The 12894-nt window shown below is 30.1% G+C and overlaps 1 protein-coding gene across 6 annotated transcripts in view; it reads right to left on the bottom strand.

The window, feature by feature from the left end:
• Positions 1-12894, bottom strand: part of LOC127701233 (importin-4-like) — a 997117-nt gene that overhangs the window by 737229 nt on the left and 246994 nt on the right. The gene's annotated exons all lie outside the window — the stretch shown is intronic.

Below are 12894 nucleotides of genomic sequence, written 5' to 3' on the forward strand. Positions count from 1 at the left end.
CACTCTAAATTGATGCAAACAATTTTTTTTTAGTCAATATATTCCAATATTGCTATCATTTGTATTATACAATCCATCCTTACATGAAAATATAACTCATTTACTATGCAGCTATATATATTTACAAATTAAAGTGCTAATATGGTCAGTTTTGGTTAATGTGGACAAATAACTTAATGATACGAGTCAGTTTGAGGTATGAAAACTACTAAAATTTGTTAACGATTCAATATTTTGAATAAAAAGAGGACATGCTGTTTCTCTAAATTGATGCAGAAAATTTTTTGTAGTCATTATGTTCCAATATAACTATAATTTGTTTTATACAATCCATCTTTACATGAAAATATTACTGATTTACTATGCGACTATGATATTTACATAATAAAGTGCAAATATAGTCAGTTTTGGTTGATGAGGACAAATAATTTTGTTAAACGAGTCAGTCTAAAGTATGAAAACTACTGAAATTTGTTTACAATTCAATATTTTGAATAAAAAGTGGACATGCTGGCACTCTAAATTGATGAGAACAAAATTTTTTAGTCATTATATTCCAATATTGCTATCATTTGTATTATACAATCCAATCTTATATGAAAATATAACTCATTTACTATGCGGCTATATAGATTTACATAATAAAGTGCTATAATGGTCAGTTTTGGTTGATGCGGACAAATAACTTTATGATACAAGTCAGTTTGAGGTATGAAAACTACTGAAATTTGTTTGCGATTCAATATTTTGAATAAAAAGAGGACATGCTGGTACTCGAAATTGATGCAGAAAATATTTTGTAGTCATTATGTTCCAATATTGCTATAATTTGTTATTTACAATCCATCCTTATATGAAAATATTACTGATTCACTATGCGACTATAATTTTTACATAATAAAGTGCACATATGGTCAGTTTTGGTTGATGCAGACAAATAATTTTGTTATACGAGTCAAGTCTGAGGTATGAAAACTACTGAAATTTGTTTACGATTCAATATTTTTAATAAAATAAGGACATGCTGGCACTCTTAATTGATGCGAACAATTTTTTTTTAGTAAATATATTCCAATATTGCTATCATTTGTATTATACAATCCATCCTTACATGAAAATATAACTCATTTACTATGTAGCTATATATATTTACAAATTAAAGTGCTAATATGGTCAGTTTTGGTTGATGTGGACAATTAATTTTATTAAAAGAGTCAGTCTGAGGCAAGAAAACTACTGAAATTTGTTAACGATTCAATATTTTGAATAAAAAGAGGACATGCTGGCACTCTTAATTGATGCGAACAAAATTTTTTAGTCATTATGTTCCAATATTGCTATCATTTGTATTATACAATCCATCCTTACTGGAAAATATTACCGATTTACTATGCGACTATAATATTTACATAATAAAGTGCACATATGGTCAGTTTTAGTTGATGCAAACAAATAATTTTGTTATACGAGTCAAGTCTGTGGTATGAAAACTACTGAAATTTGTTTACGATTCAATATTTTGAATAAAAAGAGGACATGCTGGCACTCTAAATTGATGCGAACAAAATTTTTTAGTCATTATGTTCCAATATTGCTATCATTTGTATAATACAATCCATTCTTATATGAAAATATAACTCATTTACTACGCAGCTATATAGATTTACATAATAAAGTGCTAATATGGTCAGTTTTGGTTGATGCAGACAAATAACTTAATGATACAAGTCAGTTTGAGGTATGAAAACTACTGAAATTTGTTTACGATTCAATATTTTGAATAAAAAGAGGACATGCTGGCACTCTAAATTGATGCGAACAAAATTTTGTTCCAATATTGCTATCATTTGTATTATATAATCCATTCTTATATGCAAATATAACTCATTTACTATGCGGCTATATAGATTTACATATTAAAGTGCTAATATGGTCAGTTTTGGTTGATGCGGACAAATAACTTAATGATACAAGTCAGTTTGAGGTATGAAAACTACTGAAATTTGTTTACGATTCAATATTTTGAATAAAAAGAGGACATGCTGGCACTCTAAATTGATGCGAACAAAATTTTTTAGTCATTATGTTCCAATATTGCTATCATTTGTATTATATAATCCATTCTCATATGAAAATAAAACTCATTTACTATGAGGCTATATAGATTTACATAATAAAGTGCTAATATCGTCAGTTTTGGTTGATGCGGACAAATAACTTAATGATAAGAGTCAGTTTGAGGTATGAAAACTACTGAAATTTGTTTACGATTCAATATTTTTAATAAAAAGAGGACATGCTGGCACTCTAAATTGATGCGAACAAAATTTTTTAGTCATATGTTCCAATATTGCTATCATTTGTATTATATAATCCATTCTTATATGGAAATATAACTCATTTACTATGCGGCTATATAGATTTACATAATAAAGTGCTATTATGGTCAATTTTGGTTGATGCGGACAAATAACTTTATGATACGAGTCAGTTTGAGGTATGAAAACTACTGAAATTTGTTTACGATTCAATATTTTGAATAAAAAGAGGACATGTTGGCACTCTAAATTGATGCGAACAAAATTTTTTAGTCATTATGTTCCAATATTGCTATCATTTGTATCATACAATCCATTCTTATATGAAAATATAACTCCTTTACTATGTGGCTATATAGATTAACATAATAAAGTGCTAATACATGTAATATGGTCAGTTTTGGTTGATGCAGACAAATAACTTGATTATATTAGTCAGTTTGAGGTATGAAAACTACTGAAATTTGTTGACGATTCAATATTTTGAATAAAAAGAGAACATGCTGGTACTTTAAATTGATGTAGAAAATTTTTTGTAGTCATTATGTTTCAATATTGCTATAGTTTGTTTTATACAATCTATCATTACTGAAAATATTACTGATTTACTATATGCAACTATAAGATTTACATTATAAAGTGCAAATATAGTTAGTTTTTGTTGATGCAGACAAATAATTTTGTTATACAAGTCAAGTCTGAGGTATGAAAACTACTGAAATTTGTTTATGATTCAATATTTGGAATAAAAAGAGGACATGCTGGTACTCTAAATTGATGCAGAAAAATTTATTTGTAGTAATTATGTTCCAATATAACTATAATTTGTTTTATACAATCCATCTTTACATGAAATTATTACTGATTTACTATATGCGACTATAATATTTACATAATAAAGTGCACATATGGGCAGTTTTGGTTGATGCAGACAAATAATTTTGTTATACGAGTCAAGTCTGAGGTATGAAAACTACTGAAATTTGTTTACGATTCAATATTTTGAATAAAAAAAGGATAGGCTGGCACTCTTAATTGATGCGAACAATTTTTTTTAGTCAATATATTCCAATATTGCTATCATTTGTATTATACAATCCATCCTTACATGAAAATATAACTTATTTTCTATGCAGCTATATATATTTACAAATTAAAGTGCTAATATGGTCAGTTTTGGTTGATGCGGACAAATAACTTTATGATACGAGTCAGTTTGAGGTATGAAAACTACTGAAATTTGTTTAAGATTCAATATTTTGAATAAAAAAAGGACATGCTTGCACTCTAAATTGATGCAGAATTTTTTTTAGTAGTTATTATGTTCCAATATGCCTATAATTTGTTTTATACAATCCATCATTACTGAAAATATTACTGATTTACTATATGCCACTATAAGATTTACATAATAAAGTGCTAATATGATCAGTTTTGGTTGATGTGGACAAATAATTGTGTTAAAAGAGTCAGCCTGAGGTATGAAAACTACTAAAATTAGTTTACGATTCAATATTTTGAATAAAAAGAAGACATGCTGGTACTCTAAATTGATGCAGAATTTTTTTTTAGTAGTTATTATGTTCCAATATGGCTATAATTTGTTTTATACAATCCATCATTACTGAAAATATTACTGATTTACTATATGCTACTATAAGATTTACATAATAAAGTGCTAATATGGTCAGTTTTGGTTGATGTGGACAAATAATTGTGTTATAAGAGTCAGTCTGATGTATGAAAACTACTGAAATTTGTTTATGATTCAATATTTTGAATAAAAAGAGGACATGCTGGCACTCTAAATTGATGCCAACAACATTTTGTAGTCTTTGATAACATTATTAATTAACTGTAATCGTCAATATGTCAATCGAAAATGACCAGTTGGTCATTTAATTTGATGTATCTTATCATTTGATATTTTAGGTCAGTGATACGATGACAAACTGCGTTAACGCGCGTTTACTACAAACAGTAAACGCACGTTTACTTTTGACAAAAATAGAAGACGTGCATTTTTTCACGTTAACGTGGAAGTTAATGCGAAAGTAAACGCCCGTTTACTCTTTATAAAATTAGAAGACGCGCCGTTTTTGCGTTAACGTGGAGGTAAGCGCGAAAGTAAACGCCCGTTTACTTTTTATGTCTACTGAAATTTCGGAGTTAACGCGGCGTTAACATGAAGTGTACGCGAGTAAACGCAGCGTTAATTTTTTCGGCCTGTCTAAATTGAATGCTTGGTCTGCACCCAACAGTAGATGAATTAGTAAAAATGTCGTTTGTTGCTGTATATCATATTTGTATTTCGCTCATTGTTTTTTTACATAATTCAGGCCGTTAGTTTTCTCGTTTGAATTGTTTTACATTTGTCATATTGGGGCCTTTTATAGCTGACTATGCAGTATGGGTTTTGCTCATTGTTGAAGGCCGTACGGTGACCTATAGTTGTTAACTTCTATGTCATTTGGTCTCTGGTGGAGAGTTGTCTCGTTGGCAATTATACCACATCTTCTTATTTTTATATTAAGTCTCTTTTCTCACATGTTTTTTCCTACCAAATAAGCATCAATGCATTATTAGCTCACCAGGGCCCGAAGGGCCAGTGCGAGCTTTTGCCATCACTTGACGTCCATAGTCTGTCATTGTGGTCGTACGCCGTCTTTGTCTGTCATAGTTGTCTGTTGACTTTTACAAAGATGATCTCATATGAACTTAACTGCATCGATCTCATGAATTAAACCTTTCTCAACTGATTTTTATAGTTTTTTCTTATGTTGTACTGTAACTACTGTTACACCACTGTCCCAGGATAGTGGGAGGGTTTAGAGCCAGCAAACATGTTTAACCCTGCCACATTCTGTATGTGCCCGTCTCAAGTCAGGAGCCTGTTATTCAGTGGTTGTCGTTTGTTACTGTATATCATATTTGTTTTTTGCTTATTGTTTTGTACATAAATCAGGCCATTAGTTTTCTGTTTGATTTGTTATAAATTTGTCATTTCGGGGCCTTTTAGAGTATACTATGCAGGTCTTTGATCTAGACTTGTTTATTGGCAATCATACCACATCTTCTTATTTTTATATAATATGCTATTCCTAAATTGTTTCTTCATGTCAAATACAGGGTGAAAGTACTTTTTGTTGAACAAAATCCCAAATTTTGAGAAACATCTTTTAGTTTTAAGATTTCCCAAAAAATCGATATTCAAAAGTGATGATTTTCTATAAATTGTTTGAAATTTCACAGTGATATCATACTTTAACTATGTTTAAACCTGTTTATTTACTTTTGACTTTAATTATTTATCCCTTGTAATTTTTTATTAACTATGTATTTGCATTCAGGTGTCACAGGTCAAATTTAGTCGTTCATTGTGTGTTAATTTACGTTTTTTGATTGAGTTAAGCCTTCCAATTGATATTTTATAGTGTGTTTTTCTATGTTGTGATGTTATACTATTGTTTCAGAAAAGGGAGAAGGTTTGGTACCATTAAAACGTTTAATCCTGCTGCAAATGTTTGCACCTGTCCTAAGTCAGGAATCTGATTACAGTAGTTGAAGTCTGTTTATGTAGTTCATACATGTTTCTCGTTTCTCGTTTTTATATAGATTAGATCGTTGGTTTTTCCGTTTGAATGGTTTTACACTAGTAATTTTTTGGGGCCCTTTATAGCTTGCTGTTCAGTGTGAGCCAATGCTCCGTGTTGAAGGCCGTACCTTGACCTATAATGGTTTACTTTTATAAATTGTAACTTGGATGGAGAGTTGTCTCATTGGCTCTCATACCACATCTTCCTATATCTATATAGGTCTAATATGCATTCCAAATTGTTTCTTGCTGTCTAAATTGTGGTTAAAACTTACTTTTTTTTAAATCTTAAAAAAAATTATAGATTTTGAGAACCAGCTGTTTATTCAGAATTTCAATGAAAATTGATAAGAAGGTTTAACTTGTTATTCCAAAATGATTCTCAATGTAAATAAAATGCTCCGCAAGGCACAGCTTGATACAACTGCAGAACCTTGAACAGTTGTGGCAAGTATGGACACTACATTCAAACTTGATACAGCTCTGAATATGGATTGTAATTAAATATTTGACACTTCATAGGTTTCTGACACAGAATAAATGTGGTCAAAGAAAATAAAATTTTGAAATTGGACTTTTACCTATTATGGTCCAATATCCAAAATCTAAATATACAGTTAGATTCAGCATATCATAGAACCCCAAGAATTTTAATTTTTTGATGAAATCAAACAAAGTATAATTTTGGACCCTTTGGACCTCAATGTGTGTATTTAATTTATTTTTTGTTCAAATCAAACAAAGTTCAATTCTGGACCCTGATTTGGACAGATTCAGCATATCCAAGTACACCTAGAATTTAAATAATTTATTTATTAATGGACAATATGAGCTAAGTTTTTAAATGGGTTCACTTCATCATTAAAAAAAAATATATATATATATATATATATATATATATATATTTATTGTTAAAATATACTTTTTCACTTTTTTGGTCTTTTGGAAAATGTTGTTTGTGCTGTATTTAGACCCCTCTAACAAGAAATTTGTTTTGCATGCACACGTATCAAAATTGTGGTTTTTATCCAACGCAATCATAGGTTTGAACGTTGTTTTCAATTTAGACTTGTTTATATTTTTTCGTTTGGGCTTGTATTATATTTGCCTTCGGGTTTATATGATTTGTTCATCCTATTTCGACTCTTCAAAATTCAAGAGTCTATCCTAAATTGAGGTAAATTATATGGCCTTCCAAATACTGTTTCGATTCCTTACATCACTGAAGAGACATCAATTGTCGAAATCTGGATATGGTGTACTAATTTTTGCACCTTTTGTTTGCGGTATACCATCTTTTCCGCAAGTTTATTGTTTTCTGTTTGGTATTAGATTAATAGTTAATATCTATTTTGTTTACATCTGGTGATCCGTTTATTTGGCAATCGCCAATGGCAGTCAGCAGGGTTTAAGAACATTTGTTGTTCGACCTGTTAGTCAAATGTGTTTTGTTAAAATATACTTATTACTTTTTTGGTTTTTTGGAAAATGTTGTTTGTGCTGTATTTAGACCCCTCTAACAAGAAATTTGTTTTGCATGCACACGTATAAAAATTGCGGTTTTTATCCAACGCAATCATAGGTTTGAACGTTGTTTTCAATTTAGACTTGTATATATATATATATATATATATATATATATATAGCATTCTGAAAATTAATTAATACAGAATAACAAATAAACCTACCACAAAGTTCTTCAGAAAATTTACAAAATAAAATGAAAAAACAAATTCCAAAATATCATTCCTCATTAATACAGTCCTACATTTATCCACAAGAAATTACATCAAAATGATGATTGATTGAAAATCAGCTTATCAGCCACACCACTTAGAAAACACAAAATTTTCAAATAAATTTGTCACTCCAATTATAAGTGTGTTAGTTGATGAATACCACATGTTTTGTTTTCATGATAATAGGTGGAAATTCCTGCATGCATGAATTAATAGTAAATAAACAACACTTATCCATATTCATAAATGTGAATATTTAGTTTTAAAATTACAAATGTAAATATGTAATACACATTGTGTGTAGTTTTTAAAGGAAGAAAAAAAATAAAATTTCAATTTTTTTTAAAACAATAATAATAATAATAATAATACATGTAATAATAATTTTTTTATTTAAAGAGGGTAACACAGTTAGCTGTAAAAACTAATCTTCCCTGAAGCCCTCATGAAATACATTGAAATATAACAAACAAAGAATTACAAATTAATCAAACAAATACACACATTAGCTAGTGTGTAGGGAATTAATACATCACAAACTTTCCCTCATTAATTTTAATATCTAATTTTCATGATTAGCAGGGCTCATGCTACCATGCGACTGGGGCGACAAAGTCGCTTTCCCGTCATTCACTTCGCTTTGACCAACTGTCAAAAGCGAAATCTAGTCGCCCTGTTGTTCACGATACTCGCTTTCAGTCGCTTTCGTCATCGGCAATATTCAATTTTTACCAAGTCGATGAAACAGCAATTTTTCATTTAAAAGTAAAGAAATTCAAGGACATAAGCAATTAATTTTCTTCAGAAAAGAGATTAAAGCATTGATTTTAAAGTTGGTTGCATGTTATTTCATAAAGACAATTTTTTATCACTTCCGGTACTTGTTGCTCAAAGTGTACATCAAATCATTCTAACTTTCGGCAAAATAAGTTTGTTTCTTCATTAGAACGTGATGAAATTTGACTGAAGTAAATTTGTTATCCATGTATTGCATTAAAAACATCATATTCCTTTCCAAATAGCGTGTCAAACATCGTTTATTTTTGTAAATTTTCTTCGTCCGCCATTGAAATATTGTACGAACTACTGATCGAAGTCGGAACCGGACCAGCTATGACCGAAATCTGGATTCTCATGTTAATGACTACGGACACATGAATGGCACAGCTGACAGAAGAATATTGATCCCAAAAGGAAAAATTACGCATTCCACGCGCATTAATATACTTTTGGTTAGATCTACTTGATAAATGTATATATTTCAATGTATATGCATTGTTTCAATTTATTAATTAAAATTGCTCAACTCTGGGACTATTATACTATGTTCATTAGCTTAACTTATACATCTTTTTAATGAGAAACACTGAATTTCATAAACATGATAACAGAGTACATTTTTTTTTTTAATTGATATAATAACTTTCTTTTCATTTTTGATATAAAAAAAAAAATCTTTTTTATTATTGCTAGATATTTAATTGTTTTTTTCTGACAAGAGGACTAATATGATTGTGCAACTAGATAAGATACAATTAAACAACTTGAATTTGAACTGTTATTTTTATTGTAAGCCCAGGAACAAATTGAACAATATAAAAAAAAACCATATGGCCCTTTGTATTATAGTAAAAACCAAACATTGTAGCGCAGCGAGCGAACGAGCACTTCTCTTTCAAATCTCACCACTTCTCCCTCTCAGTTTCAAAAAGAGTAGTCACTTCTCCCTATAATTCTGAAGTAGTGTGAGCCCTGGATTAGTTATCAAAATGTTAAAATAAACAAAATTTAAATTAACTTCATTGTTCCTGTCCTGGAATGGTAATACCAGAAACTGGACACAATCATCTCTACAAACTCAGTTTTTTGTTTTAAACATCTGTTTGTCTAGTAATATTATCAGTCCCTTTATCAGCATGAGATGACATATTTACAGCTCTACTTAACCATTTTATAATTGAGAGAAGATATGAAACTTTCATTCTGAAGGGTTTAGATTTAATCTTTAAAATCTATAAAAGTTACCTTTAATTATATTCAAAATATATAATAATGAACAGTAAATTTCAAACTATATTTATACATGATTTGATGTTATATCTTTTTATAACTATGACTCTACTTATAATTTCTATATATTGTGCAATACAGCTCTGAATTTGAATTGTGATTATATATTTGACATAGCATAGTTTCTAACACAGAATGAATGTGGTCTAAGAACATAAAAATTGGAAATTGGACTTTTACCTATTATGGTCCAATATCCAAAATCTAAAAACATGGTTAGAATCAGTATAGGGGTTCAGTTTACCATGGTAGGGGATTCATTTTTTCATGGCTAAGTAAAAACTTTTATAAATATTTCCTAACATGTTTTATTCCTACCAAGTACTTATTTAAGCAGTATAACTATATAACATAGCTTGAAAAGCTATGACAATTTGAAAATCTGAGGTCTATAGGAGGGGGTTCAGTTTTCCCAGGTAGGGGGTTCAATTTTCCATGGATGAGTAAAAAAATATTAAAACATTTCCTAACATGTTTTATTCCTACCAAGTACTTATTAATGCATTATAACTATATAATATAGCTGGGATAACTATGACAATTTGAAAAGTTCAGGTCTATAGGGGGTTCAGTTTTCCATGTTAGGGGGTTCAATTTTCCATGGCTGAGTAAAAATGTTTAAAATTTTTTTTTATCGTGTTTTATTCCTTTCAAGTACTTATTAATGCATTATTACTATATAACTTAGCTGGAATAGCTATGACAATTCGAAAACTGGGGTATTTAAGGGTGGTTCAGTTTTTATTTAATTAATTAGAATATTTCATTAATTAATAAGTACTTGGTAGGAATAAAACGAGTTAAAAAATATGTTTATCATGTTTTACTCAGCCATGGAAAATTGAACTCCCTACCATGGAAAACTGACCCCCTATACTATAGATGTCAGATTTTTAAATTGTCATAGATATTCCAGCTATGTTATATAGTAATAATGCATTAATAAGTACTTGGTAGGAATAAAACATGTAAAAAAATATTTTTTTAAATTTTACTCAGCCATGGAAAATTGAACCCCCCTCTATAGACCTCAGATTTTCAAATTTTCATATAATGCTTAACCTAATTTTCATTTGACATTTATTTAAAGGAAAAACAGTAGGTTCAATTTACCATGGGGGGTTCAATTTCCCGCTATGGACCCGGGATCAATTTTCCATATGGGATTTTGACCCCAGGTTCAATTTTCAGTGGGTTCAATTTTCCATATGGCTCCGGTCCAAAAATCAAAAATATGAATACATGGTTAAGATTCAGCATATCCCCAAAAAAAAAAAAAAAAACGATTTGGACCAACTTGAAAACTGGGCCCAAAATCAAAAATCTAAATACATGTTTCGATTCAGCATATCAATAAAGCCCTTGAATTCAATTTTTGTTTAAATCAAACAAAGTTTAATGTTGGACCCTTTAGACCATCATATAGAACAATTCAAAAACAGGGCCTTAACTCCAAATACTAAATACACGGTTAGATTCAGCATATTAAAGAACCCCCAAGAATTGAAGACTTTCAAGTAAACCCCATTGAAATTGGTCAAGAAATAAGCAATTTATACAAAGTATTACAAAAGTATTGTTTTTGACCCCTCTTTCCTAAACAGTTAGGGTCATAACCCCCAAAATCAATCCCAACCTTCCTTTTATGGTATGGAACCATGTGGTACAATTTCATAGCGATCCAAAGACTTATACTCAAGTTATTGTCCAGAAACCAGAAAATCCTAGTTTTTTGGCCCCTTTTCAGCCCTTAATTATTAAACAGTTTGGGCCTTGGCCCCAAAAATACATTCCAACCTTCCTATTGTGGAATGGAACCTTGTGCTAAAATTTAATAGAGATCCATACACTTATACTCAATTTATTGTCTATGAACCAGTAAAATGCTTGTTTTTGGATCCTTTTTGGACTCATTACAAAACGGCTACGACAATATCCCCCAAAATCAATCCCAACCTCCCTATTGTAGTATGGAACCTTGTGCTAAAATTTCATAGAGATCCATTACTTATACTCAAGTTATTGTTTGCGAACCAAAATGTCTTCGGACGCCGACATCGCCATAACATAATACGTACGCAAAACATTTTGCGGTCGTATAAAAATTATTCTATGCCAACCATTTTTTGAAAATGCCCACCAGTACATGAATTTTAAGAAAACTTATATTTTTGGAGAAAACAGCATGAATTAATTGCTGGTAGCAAAGTTTATGAAAATTGACAACTCCATGAAATATGAAAATATGCATCTTTCTCTGTGCCTCATACAAAAATTTGCAGGCTGTGCCCTTGCTGATATGTCAGTTTTCAAGATATAATCTTATTAGTATCTTAAACTTAAAATATATAATGGAAAAGATTAAAGATCAGTTTTCTTTTAACCATGGTATTTTGAACCTCCTTTCATGGAAAAATTGAACCCCCTTTAGATATAAGAATTTCAAATCATCAAAACATTTAAGCTTCATAATCCAATTATAACTTCTTAACGTTTCTTGAATGAAAAGTAAAATCATAAAAATACTGAACTCTGAGGAAAATTCTAAAAGGAAAGTCCCTAATCAAATGCAAAATCAAAAGCTCAAACACATCAAACGAATGGATAACAACTGTCATATTCCTGACTTGGTACAGGCATTTTCTTATGTAAAAAATGGTGGATTGAACCTGGTTTTATAGCTAGCTAAACCTCTCACTTGTATGACAGTTGCATCAAATTCCATTATATTGACAACGATGTGTGAACAAAACAAACAGACACAATAGGTAAAAATGTCAAAAATAGGGGTACAGCAGTCAACATTGTGTTATCATCTTAATCACTATTAAAACAAACAAATGTAACAAAGAAGCACCAAAAGGCATACATCAAATTTAACATCCTCATTTTGCTTTTTTATCATACGATTTTATTTATCTATGTAAAATCCACCCATAAAGGATGGAAGGTTTTAAGTACTGGCGTAGAATCGGGTGTTTGACGTCACACAGGTAGATATGAAATAATTTTGTCGTTCAAAGTATGACGGGATACATAAGTAGAGTCATGTCAAATGGATATCACAAAAAACAGACTTAACAGTAAAAGTAATATTAATAAAATACTAGAGGCTCTCAAGAGCCTGTGTCGCTCACCTGTATTTACTGATGCTTTGGAAATCATGTAAAAT

The sequence above is a fragment of the Mytilus californianus genome, unplaced genomic scaffold (assembly GCF_021869535.1).
Source record: "Mytilus californianus isolate M0D057914Y unplaced genomic scaffold, xbMytCali1.0.p SCAF_5, whole genome shotgun sequence".
In the NCBI taxonomy this organism is placed as follows: Eukaryota; Metazoa; Mollusca; class Bivalvia; order Mytilida; family Mytilidae; genus Mytilus; species Mytilus californianus.